Here is a 15171-nt window from a genome sequence, read left to right on the forward strand (position 1 = left end):
CCAACAATGTAATTATCGATCCATGCTTATCACTGTTCTCACAAGGGGGGTAAAGAACAGGAGAAAACACTTTGATGTTCAAAGGGAACGCTAGGAAAAAAAAAATCAATGTCCCAGATATTTGAATGTGATGGTGAGATGCAAATAGAATGTCAGGCAAATAGCTATTTCACATTAAAGCAAACATAATTAGGTTAGCTCCAGCCCCTCTCCGGCACACGTGCCTTTGAAGAACATAAAGGCAGTGTCCGTTTCATTGAATCTTGTTTAACTTGAAATTTTTTAATTCGATCCTAATTTCTGTTTTTAGTGGGAGAAAAAAAAATGTTCCAAAAATGCCTATCAGCCTACTTTTTGTTGTCGTTGTGAATATATATAAATATATATTCCTTGATATACGTATACTTGCAGAAACTTTCCAGCAGGTTATCGAAACAGATTATTCATAAATTAGACATTTAGGGAAATATAGAAAATGAAAATCTAGACACCTCTAAGAAGCTGCCGTAACCATGGAGACCATTCTCATAGCTGTCGTGTGAAGGACAAAAAGAATTCGTGTTCCCAAATCTGGCCTTGTCACGCCCCTCACTGCTAGACCCACAAACACAAGCCCCAGCACGCTTCTCCTTACGAAGGAGGCCCACGGGTGATCTTTAACAGCATGATAAGGGAAAGTCAGAAGACACACTTTCCGCATAATAGAAGGGGGGACTCTCAAATTCTTAGACCAGTTTGAAAATGTCAGCCCCGAGGCTGCAGTGGATGACCTCTAAAATCCCTTCCAGTCCAGAGAGTTTGTGATGCTGTGTCTCCGTGAACAGATGCTGGCAGGCGGTAGGCCTGGGATTGTCAGTGACGGAACATCTGAAGGGCCCTGCTGGGTTAAGAGCCTGCCCTGCGGCCCCCAGCAGACTGCGCTGCTGGCTCCTCTCTTGCCTGAGGGACCAAAGGGGAAGCAACAGCCCCTGACAGGATCTCTGATTTAGTGAGCAGAACTAAAGAAAACTAAAAGTCAGGCGGCAACTGGGATGCCGTCTCTTGGAATATCCCACCCGCATCCCTGAGTCAAAAGATACTGAACCAAAGTCACTTCTCTCCCCTAGATTACCTCCACCTCCTCCTGGGCCCCCAACAAATGCATCCCCATCCCCTAAGTCAAACTCATGGTGGCCACTAGTAACCCCAGCATCCCCTTCAGTGAGGAAATCTGGTCCATTCTGCCGTGTTCCCTATTGGGAACCGTCCAACGCCGTGAGTGTTCCTTTGAGCAGCCTTTGCCGTAATTCAGGCCCTCCTCGTCTCCCGGTGACACTGTGTGCTGCTTCCTCTGACGACATGAGCCTCCACCTGCCCTGTGACTCTCCATGCTTCCTCTTACTTGAGTACCAGGACTAGTGTGTTGGTTAAGACAAGGTGTCCATGAAAACCTTCCAGAAGTTCGCCACCTCTGGAGAAGGCATAATTTGGTCAGGTGTTGGTGGAAAATGTAGGTCTTCAAACAAAACCTGGTTTTAATAGGGAGGCAGGTAAAATCCCAGAGTCTCCTCCTTTTCCTGGACTCTGAAGAGGCAAGGTGCTGAGGACGTCTCTAGGAGACAGTGTGGAGGATAGCTCTTAGCACCACAGCCAGGGAGACCTCTGACAGGTGCAGCGGTGCTGGCTGCAGGTGGTCACCCTGCTGGTAAGGGTGATGGCAAAGGATGGTCAGGGACCCTCTGGCCATGAAGAGTCTTATGGAGTTGCCTTTCCTTCATCTAACGATGTTTCCTGCCCCAGCTTCTCCCCCAGGGCCCAGTCTGAAGGAGGCTCTATAACCTAAGCTTGGTGCTTCCGTTCAGGAACACAAATACCCTTGGAGGCACCTGCCGGTCCCACCCAAACAAGTCCAGCGAATAAACCTTCCTACAGGAAAGCTTCTAAGACCCCAGGAAAACCTGTTACCTTAGGAAAGAGCTGCAAAAAGGGCACATTTTTGTTATTTAAGACCAAAAAGCATAAACATTTTTTACTGACAAAGTCTGAGTATTTTCAGGCCTATCTTCAGGAGGGAAGGTTGATGTCTCAGAAAACAATGGTCCAGTGAACACTCAGAGCTCCTGGTTCTTTGAGCATTACTGTCCCCAAGGCCGATCCTCTAAAGAGAAGCACCTACAGGATGAGACATAAAAGAGACAAAATGCCTCAAGGTCCTTGTGTATCCAGTGGCAAAGCTGAGTCACAAGGGTTTGAGAATGAGAAGGAAACCTGGACTTAAACCGGCTCTCCACATGTTTGGTCATTGCTGCCTGGAGCATTGGGTTAAGAAGGATTCTGAGGTCACATCGGGCTCAGTAGGAAAGAGTATTGTGATTAGCTAGTGATCCATAGACACTGGACTGAAGGGTGAGGTGCACCACGCATTTGCCAATTCTGACCGAAAGGCAACCAAACTCAAGCCAAGACCAAATGATACAGGAGATTATTCAGACCAGTGGGTGAGCGCTGGCTTCCCGGCAACTTTGCCCACAGACGGACAATCAGTCACCTCCCACCATAGACCCGAGGTTGTTGCTCTGGAGGCGTCCTGACCACCTCTGGGCTCCAGGAGGTCACCACCCAACCCACCCGCGTGGAGCACACACACGCACAGACATAATGCTCCAGGAAGGAGGAAGCACCCCGAACTTGTGTGTTATTTCATCTCATGATGAAACAGTACCTTGCATTTAGAATAAGCAATCAGTACGTATTTGAAGTGAACATCAATTTGTCCTTTCAAAAACGAAATTATAAATCACTGGATTTATTTACATGGCTGTTGACCCAAAAAACTGTTGAGTCATCTTCTTTTTCCCAACTAACTGAAAGCTATATGCTGGGCGACGAGCTCCTTTGCCCCTGTGGGAAATGTGGATTTAAGGGACACAAAGGTTGCCACCTGGCTGGGCGTACTCCTGGTGTTCACCTCCAAAAAGCAACTGGGGCAACCGGTCGATTGGAGGAGTGCCCTTCTTCCCGGGGGAACTGCCGCCCTAGGCTTGTGCTGAGATTGCTCTGTTTCCACTGGGGGGACGGCTGAATGCCTCCGTGACACGAGGAATCAGACATAATTCCACCCCAGCTGTGCGGGGACCGGGCGAGGACGCCCCCTCTAGGGTGGCAGGGAGGACGGTGGGGAGGATTGTGCCATGAGGGCAGAGGGGCAGCCACACCGAGAATGGCCAGGAGGAATTGGGCCACACGATTAATGGAGAACAGATGTTAGGAGTGAGGGGCCCCTGGCAGCTCCCATATGGACAAGGAGTGGTGATGAGGGAGGACGGGGAACGTTTATGTAAAAGAAATGACTGCGGGATGACAAATTGTCTGGTGAGCGCTCTGCCGGTCTGCATATGTATTCGTGTGTATGTGAACACCAAGGGGATCTGAAAGTTAACATTGGTCATTTCATTATACGACAAAAAATTAAATGTAGCCAAGATACCGTAGGCATCTGGAGGCTGTTCCCCACCTTGCCCTCAGGACTGGATGATGAGCGTGGGCACTGTGAACCCTCTCGTGTCTGTTTCATCAGCCTCAGATCCCCTTCCCCACCTCCCAGGAGAAATGCAGTGGAGAGAACCTGATCTTGGGAGGAAATCGACTTTGTCTGTGAAAGCTTCACTTGACATTTTTAAAGCTCAACAAGAGTGTTCAAAGGAAAGATGGCCTCTTAGCCGCTGGTCACTGAGCAAAAGTTGCCTTGTGCGGTCAGGAGCCATTAATGCACGACTGAAACCTCAGTTTCTCTCTGTAAACATTGGCTTGACTCAGGGTAGAGGGGGGCGGGGCCTGAGGATCCCCAGGGACCCCTCCTCACAGAGCTCCTGAGGCCGGATCCCTGGATGACACAAGGATGGTACCAACCGTGCAGTCAGCCACCCGGATTCCAACCCAGCGCGGCCACCTGCCGCTGCTGTTGGCAAGTTACCAAGCCTCCTGTCTCAGTTTTGTCATCACTAAAATGGGGATAATCACAGCACACACCATGTAAGCTTCTTATAGGGTTTGAATGAGTGAAAAAGAACACAGTGAACAAAGCCCCTGGCACATAGGAAGGGCTCAGTGAGACTCAGCTGTCATCATCACCACGCCACAGTTGTCACCAGCATCACGAGGATGATACTGATGTGTTGTGTGTTGTTCCCTGAAGAATCAGAAGGTCGCAGGCCCCTCATAAAATCATACCAGTCACTGATTCCAGCCTAAAAAGAAGAAATCCTGTCTCCAACACTTGGCCACCCTGCCTATCCTAGAATTTTCCAGAGACCAGGAGCTCTGCACTTCTCAAGGCAGCTATTACATTACTGGGCACTTCTGCTGAAAGGGGCATTAAGTGAGAGCAGTTGACCAGTCCACCCACTGGCTGGTGGATATATCTGTTATATTCCAGGACCACCATGTGGCAGGAGCCCTGAGCCACCAGTACAAGACCCAGCTGATGCATCCCAACCCCACTCTCCCTTCACCGTCTCCCTCTTCAGAGGATGAGGGTGGAAATTCTTGCTTTATCTCAGTAATGTTTAGTAAACTTTTTTAGAGCCTTGCATATCTTTTATTAGATACATTTCTAAGTAAGCACAGATGTATTTTTCATGATGCAGTAAATGGTATCAATTTTTTTTAATGGTATCAATTTTTAAGTTCATTTTCTACTTGTTTTTTTCTAGTGTACAGAAATAACAATTATAGTACCTGAAATCATGCAGTGTGTTCTTTGTGGATGTGTACAAATATAAAAATATGGTTGTGAAATGTTAACACTATCACCAGGATAGCACTTGCTTCTGGGGATAGAAGAAAGGGCAAGAAATTAGAAAGGATCACAGAAAAGTTTTCGGTAATCTTTGATGCTAGGTAAGTTTTGAAGCATATATGATGAAATGCCGGCATTTGTTAAATCTAGGGGAAAACAAATCACCCAATGCCACCATCTAAGAAAAAGAATCTTTGCCTAACCCAGGATCACGAAGATCTTCTCCTGTTTTCTTCTAGAGGTTTTATAGTTTTAGCTCTAAATGGAAGTCACTCTCTTCTATGAGCTCCGTTCTCCCTGGAGGATAGAAGGAGCACGTGGCAGACAGCCAGCTGCTGTGGCCTCAGTGTCCCTCGGAGCTCTGCAGACAAGGGAAGGTGGCCTGTCCTCCTGCGGCCCTCCCCAACCCCTGTCCTAGAGGCCTTGGCTGTGGTGATGCAGCCTGGCCCCAGGTCATCCTTATCACCTCCACACTGGTGTGGGTAGAGGTTACAAACCTTACTGTTCAGACTGCACAGTGTTAACTGCAGCCACCATTTAAAAATCAGGAAAATCACATTAAAATCTGACTGGCAACTTTTCCCAAGAAGCCTGTGAACAGCTCCACAGGGAACAGAGTTGCAGCGCTCGCTTTGGATGGGCTGGCTGCCCAGGTCCTCCTACCCCTCCCCCTCTGACCATCTCCCAGACCCTGAAGCCAAGGTCAGCTACCCGCCCCTGAGTGGATGCTTTCCTACAGCTGCCCCCTTCAGTGACGGATATTACCTGTGAGGCCCCATCAACAGCTTTTTGATTCTCTTCCCTATTCAGCATCTCACCTGGCCTCAGGACAACCTCACTGAGCGAGTATCAGAGTCCACATTCTGCATATGAAGAAACTGCCCAAGGGCGTACAGCTGGTAAGTGGAGACCCAGCTTTGAGGTTTCCCTCTCTGCTCTCAGACTCATTTCACTCGGCCCATCCCGCTGGGCACTAGGGCCTTCTTTAAGCATTGGTGATGCAAATTGCTAAGGGCGCAGGTGTGTTACTAGACCCATCACGCACACTTGTCAGAGGTTCTGGGAGCTGGGGTCTGTGTCGCCGGCATCTTCAGGGAATCACAGGAGCTCAGGCTTCTAAGATGAGGAGTTTGCTTGGTTAAATATTTGATGAATGAATTAATAAATGGATGAACTGTCATCTGAGTAGCCCACATAGGCTTAACTATTAATCACAACACATTTTAACTGCAGAAATATTTTAGCTCAGGCATAAAAGAAGAGGAAGAAGGGTAGCCTACAATGCACCCATGCCAAACCCTCCCTCGCCACTGAGGCCCCCTTCTCATTTAAGGGAAGACTTCCCATGAAAAGCATAGACAATAATATTTGCATAACCCTCTGGGGTAAACTGGAGAGGATTTAAGGGTGTCTATATGAGACAAAATTCATTACATTTTCTCTGCAATATGTAATTTTGATGATAAAAATAAAATGCAAGTATTAGGAAAGACATTGAATTTATATAAAACTTCCAATATGATCTTTTCAAAATTTTTAATGAAAACCCTGAGCTTTCTTTCATGACCTTAACTTTTTTTATTGCAATATAGTTGATTCACGATATTGTGTTAGTTTCAGGTGTACAGCAAAGTGATTCAGTTACATATTTTTTTTCAGGTTTTTTTCATTATAGGTTAATACAAAATAGTGAATATTGTTCCCTGTGTTACACAATAAATTCTTGTTTCTTATCTATTTTATATGTAGTAGTTTGTTTCTGTTAATCCCATACTCCTAATTTATCCCTCCCCCCTCCCCTTTCCCTTTTGGTAACCATAAGTTTGTTTTATATCTGTGAGTCTGTTTCTGTTGTGTAAATAAATTCATTTGTATTATTTTTTAGATTTCACATATAAGTGATATCATATGATATTTGTCTTTCTCTGTCTGACTTAGTAGGATAATCTCTAGGTCCATCCATGTTACTGCAAATGGCATTATTTCATTCTTTTTTATGGCTGAGTAGTATTCCATTGTATACATGTACCACATCTTCTTTATCCATTCCCCTATTGATGGGCACTTAGGTTGCTTCCATGTCTTGGCTATTGTAGATAGTGCTGGCAATGAACATTGAGGTTCATGTATCTTTTGAAATTAGAGTTTTTGTCTTTTCCAGGTATATGCCCAGGGGTAGGATTGCTGGATTATATGGTAGCTCTATTTTTAGTTTTTAAAGAAACCTCCATACTGTTCTCCACAGTGGATGCACCAACTTACATTCCCAACAAGAGTGTATGAGGGATCCCTTTTCTGCACACCCTCTCCAGCATTTATTTGTATTCTTTTTGATGATGGCCATTCTGACCAATGTGAGGTGATACCTCATTGTGGTTTTGATTTGCATTTCTCTAATAATTAGCAATGTTGAGTATCTTTTCATGTGCCTGTTGGCCATCTGTATGTCTTTGGAGAAATGTCTGTTTAGGTCTTCTGCCCATTTTTTGACTGGGTTGTTTGTTTTTTTTGATATTGAGTTGTATGAGCTATTTGTATATTTTGGAAGTTAACCCCTTGTTGGTGATATCATTTGCAAGTATTTTCTCCCTTTCTGTAGGTTGTCTATTCATTTATTTGGTTGATGGTTTCCTTTGCTGTGCAAAAGCTTTTAAGTATGATTAATGACCTTAACTTTTTATATCAGAATTTATACTGGAAATTGTTACAAACAATTCTTAATTAAGATATTTTTAGCTAACAGTGTCTTTAAATTCCTTCTAGTCCACCTTGATGAGAAACTTTACAAAGTAGTGATAATTTTCTTTACAACATTAATTTGAAAACTACCGCACTACAAAATGTATTTAAAGACTCATTGCAATTCCTCTTCTTTAACTGACAAATTTATTGTTGAAGTTTCTAGTAATTTATGGAGAGATTTTGAATCCAATGAAGCATTTTTAAGTCAACTGTTAAGTTATGAGAAACACTAGTTTAGGGAACTTCTGTTTCTCATTGGAGTAGAGTCATCTTGTAGCTGGCTCGGGGTGAGAGGCGAGGGTACACAGCAGAGAGCTATGATTATCTGACCATTGCTGGATAAAACATTTGCTTTGTTTGTAGGATTTAATTTTAGGCCAAGGGTCCAAAATGCATGTCCTGAGATTCAGAGACTACTGGATTGTTTTGTGAAGACAGAGATTCAGGACTGCCATCTAGAGTTGTACCTACAGGAACTCCGACTGGCCTCCCTGTGTTACCAACCAGGGTTCCTGGCCTCCTTAATCAATAGAAATTGATCAGAGGCCAGACAAGAAATTCAGGCAAGGCTTTACTGGGGCCCCTGCTGCAGCAGGAGGGAGCGAGAACAAACAACAGGTTCCCTTCCTCGATCCCCAAGGGGCGGGGGTTCAGTTAGCTGGTTAATTATATGGGGTGAGCGTAGGGTTTGGTCCAAGGGTTGGGCCGGAGGGGTGGCTTAGGTAGTCTGCCCACTCCCTTGGGGGTGCTCTGTGGGTTTTTGGTGTTTTTGTGTTTTGTTGTTCATAATTTGCCCCGACTGCACATGCATGCAGTTATTTTTAGTCCCTTATCGTTCTTTGTATTGCATTGCTCGAGGATAGGCGTGTCCAGGTGCAAGCACTGCAGCAAAGGCTCCCAGGTCCCAGCCTGTCTCACCTGCACCAGCTACCCTCCTCCGGTCCCTTGCCCCACAGTCCCCGGGTGGCTGCCCTTGGGCTACAGAATTCTGCTTGGGTGCACAGAGCCCCAGCTACCCCCGTGTTTCATAGCTCCTTGTCCACAGTGGACGGTGGCACCCTCTGCAGCTCTGTTGGAGGAGACGTCCGAGTGGTCCAGCTTCTCCCTGATCACGTGCAGCAAGCCCAAGATGCCACTTGTCACCCACTGGGTTTGTCACCTACAGGGATCCCCAGGCCAGGAGCTCTGACCATCCCAGGCTTGACCTGGTTGCCCTAAATGCTGAGAACATCCACAGCCCAGGGTCCCCTGTAACTCAGGGGAATGCTCTGAGCTGTCGAGTGCATAACACTAGTTCTCCAAGATGCCCAAAGTCACTCCACGAATAATAAAAAATAAGGTTCCTCTTGCATAAATTGGTTTGTGATCTCATCCGTTTAAAGACTGAGTTCTTAGAATCACAGGTGACACTAAGCACAAATACTGCCCCCACTACACAAGTGAATGTTCACAGAGAACCAGACTGACCAGGAACAAGGTAAAGCATAGATAAGCTCTAAGCCTCTAAATTCTTAACCTGGAGTCCGTGGACCCCCTACCAAGGGGTCCAAGGAGAGAATTTAAGCCTCTATGAACTTGAGTGGGAAAACTCAACATCCTTATTCTCAATAAGCTCTAACTGAAATTTAGTTTCCATTCTATTAGGAATATTGGCTATAAACTACAGCAACACTAGCAGTACCTGGGGCTTTATTCCAAGAGAAATCACAGGTATTTTCACCTCTCACTACAGTTGTTGCAGACACCTCAAAATAGTATCTTCATGCATCATTGCTTCAAAACATAGTGGGCAATAGACCTGTCACTGGGTCTCATTATTTAATGAATTAATAAAGAGGTGCATGTCATACTTTAATCACAAATTTGTTTTTTCTTAGGTTTTGATAACTGAATGTCAATGTAATTGGTTTTCTTTTTAACATTATATATTTCATTTTGTGGACTTAGTCAGTCCACAATCCCTCTGCCAAAGAAGTCCCTGGCACACAAAATGTTAAGAACATCTAAGTGCCTAAGGCCCCCAGCTCCCAGTGATTTGGAAAGCACAGGGGAGACTATCAGGGAGAGGGATGCAGGGGTCATGGCCAGTGGGAGGAAGAGAGGCAGCTCTCCCAATTCCATCCCCGCTCTGGGGGGATGACATGCAGCCTTTCCCATTCTGCTTTGGTACATTTCAAAGGAGCTCTTATTAAAATTTTGAAAAATTTCAGGTGTCTGGAACACAGTTTGAGAAATGTAGATTTAAGGAATGACTTAACCTGGGGATATATTGGAATTGAGTGGTGTTGCTAAACCATGTGTTAGTGTTAAAACTTTTGAAGCAAATTAAGGAGATCAGGAGATGCCTTCATAGTCCACAAGCGGCAGCTCATGCAGGAGGTAGCAGGTTGGACACATCACCTGTCTAGAACCTTCCCCATCCTTTGCTCACGGTCCAACTCTTATTAATAAGAACAGGCTGCTGCCAGCGTTCCATGCTGGGCTGAGGCGCCTGTCAGCCCAGAGGAGAATCACTAGGGAAGCCACAGGGCTCCTGCCTCAGCCACCACACTGTCGGGTTACACGGGGACCTGCACATTGTAGCACATGCTCCTGCTGGGAGCAAGGGCTGTGCTCAGCCATGGCTGAAGGGACTAACTGGTAGAAAACACTTGTTGCCTTGTTTGTGGCATTTAATTTTAGGCTGAGGATCTGAAATGCATGTCCTAGGTTGCAGAAAGATTCAGACTGGTGAGTTGTTTTAGTCCATATTACACATTAGGGGCAAGACACATCCAAGAGATGGCCCAGCGAGAGGCCCATGCCGCTTCCCCAAGCCAGTGCTTCGGGCCTCAGGACAGCTCCCAGAGCTAGCAGCCAACTTATCCACACCGGATGCCACCCAGAGCGTGGCGGGTCCATAACAGCACCGGGCAAAGGGGTGTTGACCAGTGTCCTAGTTGATCTTCTATCCCCTAGCTGAAGAAATGAGCGGGTGTATGGCGTGTACCTGGCTTTTCTTCCTCTGTTTTGCTGTCACGCTTGTAAAGACACTGGGGACTGGCCAAGCAGTCTTAGGGCACAGTCTCGTATTCCCACACTTCCCAGCAGTGGTCTGGAACTCCATCTAAAATGTTCTGTAAACAGCCCTCCTCTAACCACTGAGAGAGCGCCGAGCATTCCCGTAGCCCCTCCAGACAATATACTTGGCCAAGAAGATCTGCCTGGTTGGTGACCACGGACGTTGCTGCCAGGGCCCTCAGTCATCCTGGAAGCTGCCCCACTAGCGGCAGCAGAAGCCTGCGCTCCACTGCGGGGAGAGCAGGAGATCTCGGTGACCCGGATCCTGGCAAAGCCCTTACCCACGGTGTCTCAGTGTGTAATCTTGTCCCCACACAAGCAGTTATTCAGACAGAGCTTGATCACCACCCTCTAAAGAGGGGTGCCACTGTTACTCCCAAGTGTGAAAGTGGAAAATATGAAATTTTAGAATAGCATGTGCTGTATGTGCTATAATGTTTTCTGAATATAAACTTGACTTTTTTTAGGTGTCGCTGTGCATCAGAGGCTTTTTTCGGAAAGAGCTTCATTAAAATATAATTCACATGCCATATAAGTCATCCATTTGAAGTGTACAGTTCAATGGTTTTCAGTTGTGCTATATTCAGAGTTGTGCAACCATCACCACAATCAAATTTTTGAACCTTTTCATAACCCCCAAAGTAACCCTTACCCTTTAGTCTTCACTCCCAATCCTGCCATACCCCCCAGCCCAAGGCAATCAGCAACTACTTCCTGTCTCTACAGATTTGCACATCATGGACTTTTCAAATAAATGGAATCACACATATGTGTTCTTTTGTGACTGGCTTCTTTCACTTAGCTTAATGCTTTCAGGTTTCATCCATATTGTAGCATCAGTACTTCATTCCTTTTTATTCCCAAAAATATTCCATTGTATAGATATACCATGTTTTGTTTATCCATTCACCAGTTGGTGGACATTTATGTTTTCTCCATTTGGGGGCTATTATGAATAATGTCGCTATGAGCATTCGTGTGCAACCCTTTGGACATATGTTTTCACTGATCTTGGGTATATACCTAGGCTCGGTATTGCTGGGTAATATGGTAAATCTAAATCTAACTTTTTGAGGAACTGCCAAATTGTTTTCCAAAGTAACAACCATTTTACATTCTCATCAGCAATGTATGAGCATTCCAATTTCTCCACATCCTTGTCAACATTTGTTATTTTCCATCTTTTTTTATTACACGTGGGTGTGAAGGGTTTTGAGTTGCATTTCCCTGAGAGCATCTTTTCATGTGCTTATTAGCCATTTGTATAACTTTAGAGAAATGTTCATTCAGATCTTTTCCCCTCTTTTAAATTGGGTTATTTGTCTTTTTATTATTGAAAAGCTTGAATTTTTCATGACTATTCAACTGCACTTTAAAACTCAGCCCCAATAGGAATTCGTTGGGCTCCTCCAATTTTGTGTCTCTCCCCAGGAAATGGAACACCATTCTGGGAGAATTCCAGCCCCTAAAGTTGTGGTTCTTAATCTATTTTTGTCTCACAGATATCTTTGAGAGTCTGGTGGGAACTATGGACCTTCTCCCTGCATTTAGTATCAGGGAATTCCTGGACTTTCCACCATTCAAGCTTTGCCTTGACTAGGTTCCTCCTTTTCATAAGAGGAGTATAAACCTACTTCTGATTGGATTGTCAAATCATTTGAATGTGGCCTTAATGGGCAACATAAGTTTCCCAAATTCTAAGCTCCCACAGAGAGAAAGAGTGAACCGTGTTGTTACTAAAATCGCACTGTGGAGAAATAGCTTTTGTAGAAGATTGCTGTCCATCATTCCTCTAAATGTTCCCCTTTGATCAAGCCAGGCCATGAGAGCTTCACACCATCATGCTGGGGACTTCTGAGAACCAGTTCTTCTGAATTGCACTTCAGCCTTACGCCAGCAGTCCACACTGAAGCCCCCGGTAAGGAAGCTGTACCGATCCTCTTATTAGTCAGTTACAAAAATGCTATGTCCCGCTCCGACGGCTCATACACTGAGAAAGAGAGTGCTTCCTTTGAACCCATGGTGTTTTGATTTTGTAACAATTAGTTAATAAAAATAATTTAATTATATACTTAAGTAAGTAATAATGTTTTCTTCTCTACTCTGGCCCTTAAGAAGCTCAGAGCAGCATTGCTGCCTGCCTCTGGCAACTGGACTGGACTAGCTGTTTGTTTGGGACCAGCGTTTATAGCCCTCACCTGTCATTTGGCCCAACCCCACTGTTAGTTCCTTTTTAAAGCATTTTTGTATACTATTTCAAGCTGTTTCTAGAACAAGTCAACACATTTCTTTTTCTAACCTTGCCATTCTGCACCTCATGTTGTGCACTTCATGAAACGCCATGCATGACAGCTGTTTGCTTAATGTACGTTCTCAATGACAGGTAGAGCTTATCTTGTAGTTATTTTTCTCACATGTAACGTTTAGGTTCTGGACTCAAGGATATTTTGCAAACAGACAACCATCACCTATAGTTTACCAGGTGTTACATGTCTGTGTATGAAAAGGAAGGTAGAATTTTTTGCAGCTAAGCAGACATAATAGAAACACATAGCATTGTATTGTTTCTATTCAACAAGATACTTCCATGTTTACTAGGCCAGGCACTGTTCTAAGTGCTTTACAAATACTTATCTTCACAAATCCTATGAGGTAAGTACAATTTTTATTTCCCCCACATTACAGATGAGAAAATGAAGTCATGGAGACGTTAATTATTTTGGTCAAGGTCACAGGGCTAATAAGTGGCAGAGCTAGGATTAGGAACAGGGTTGTGTGCCTGCAGAGTCCACACTCTCTATCCCCAGGCGCTGCTAGAAAGAGCTGGGGCTTTGGGACCCTGGGCAAGCCACTTAAATCCTCCCTGTCACATGGGACAATGCCACTCACTGCCTCCTAGACTTGTTGAAATCAAATGAGGCTCCATGGGAAGGTCATGTCCATCCCATAGTGGGAACTCATCTGTATCTTCTTCGGCTAAAATCTGTGTAGAAATCCAAACACAACTTCACTAGAATCCAGGCCAAGGAGAATAACTCACCCAACAAAACATCATCCGAAAACCCAAAAGTAGACAACAGCACCCTTATCTTTTCAGCTAATTTGGGCACCCTGATCACCGAGAGGTTTTGTAAAATGTATTGTATATGAAGAAACTAACTCAAATTGAATTTTGACACATTTTAATATTTGGCATATCTTTTTTTTTTTTTTTTTTGCGGTACGCTGGCCTCCCACTGCTGCGGCCTCTCCCGTTGCGGAGCACAGGCTCCGGACGCGCAGGCTCAGCGGCCATGGCTCACAGGCCCAGCCGCTCCGCGGCATGTGGGATCTTCCCGGACCAGGGCACGAACCCGCGTCCCCTGCATCGGCAGGCGGACTCTCAACCACTGCGCCACCAGGGAAGCCCCTGGCATATCTTTTTGAAGAATGAAGTTGAGAGATGAAATTACAATCAAATGTTCTGTCAAATTCAGACAATCATTAACTACTTCAACTTTAAACAACACAGTATAAATTTAAGGAAATACATAGCACCTCATGATTCCTTAAGTGCTTCCAGTGACTACAGAGTCTGCCATTGTTCCTCCTAGTCAACAAGTACTATGAGCATTCCAGAAGCAGGGGTTGTACCCTATATATTCTAAGTGGAAGCTTGGGACAGTCTTAAACTCAGAATCTCCTCACACCAGTCCACACTGGTACAGTATTTTCAGAGTCTGCAAAGCCCTCCCAGAAATACCTTTTCAGTAAATCCTCTCAACCCCATGAAGTATTATCCCCGTTTTAGAGGTCAGTACAATGAAAGCTAGAATGGTGGTGATTTTCATCCACCTCGTGTTTGCTTAGTATCTATTATGTGTTAGGCAGCCTGCTGACTGAGGATGGCCCCTGCTTTTGAGGAGTTTTCCGTTCAGCGGGAGAGACAGAAATTGTAAGAGGAAGCACAGGGTGCTCAGCACTTTGAGAGACGCACACACAGGGCGCTGTGAGAAACGAGGAACTCCTCCTGGGATGTACGAAATTCTTGCCAGTCGAGGTACTAAGGGCATGGGGGTTGTGGGGGTGGAAGCATGTGGGAAGAGGGGCTGGCTGAAGGGACGGCATGCACAAAGACTCACAGGGAAAATGTGTTGCCTCTGAGGAAGGACATTTATTCACTGCTCTTTGAACTGAGCACCTCCAAGTGCTGGGCTTGTGTGGAGAGATGAGGGCCCCACCAGACTGCCAAGTCCTTCCCCTCAAGGAGCTTAATTCTAAAGGCAGAATAGACAAAAACGTAAATCAAGTAACAAAATGACTGCAGAGTGGCGAGTACTGTGAAGGAAATAACCCAGGGCAGGGAGCGAGAGAAGCTGGGCGAAGCAGGTTTTGGAGACAGCAGTCAGGGAGGCTTTGGAGAAAGCGCCTATGGCAGGCACGGTGAGAGAAAGGGACACCAGGTAAACGGCAAGTGCAGCAACCCTCACAGGTTACAGCTGGCAGCACTCGAGAGGCAGAAAGGAGGCCAGCGTGGCTGGAGCACGAGGGAAGGACGATGATGCCGCGGGTGACGGAGGCGGGCACGGGGTACTGAGGGCCTTGTAGGCGAT

The sequence above is a fragment of the Orcinus orca genome, chromosome 5 (assembly GCF_937001465.1).
Source record: "Orcinus orca chromosome 5, mOrcOrc1.1, whole genome shotgun sequence".
Classification (NCBI taxonomy): Eukaryota; Metazoa; Chordata; class Mammalia; order Artiodactyla; family Delphinidae; genus Orcinus; species Orcinus orca.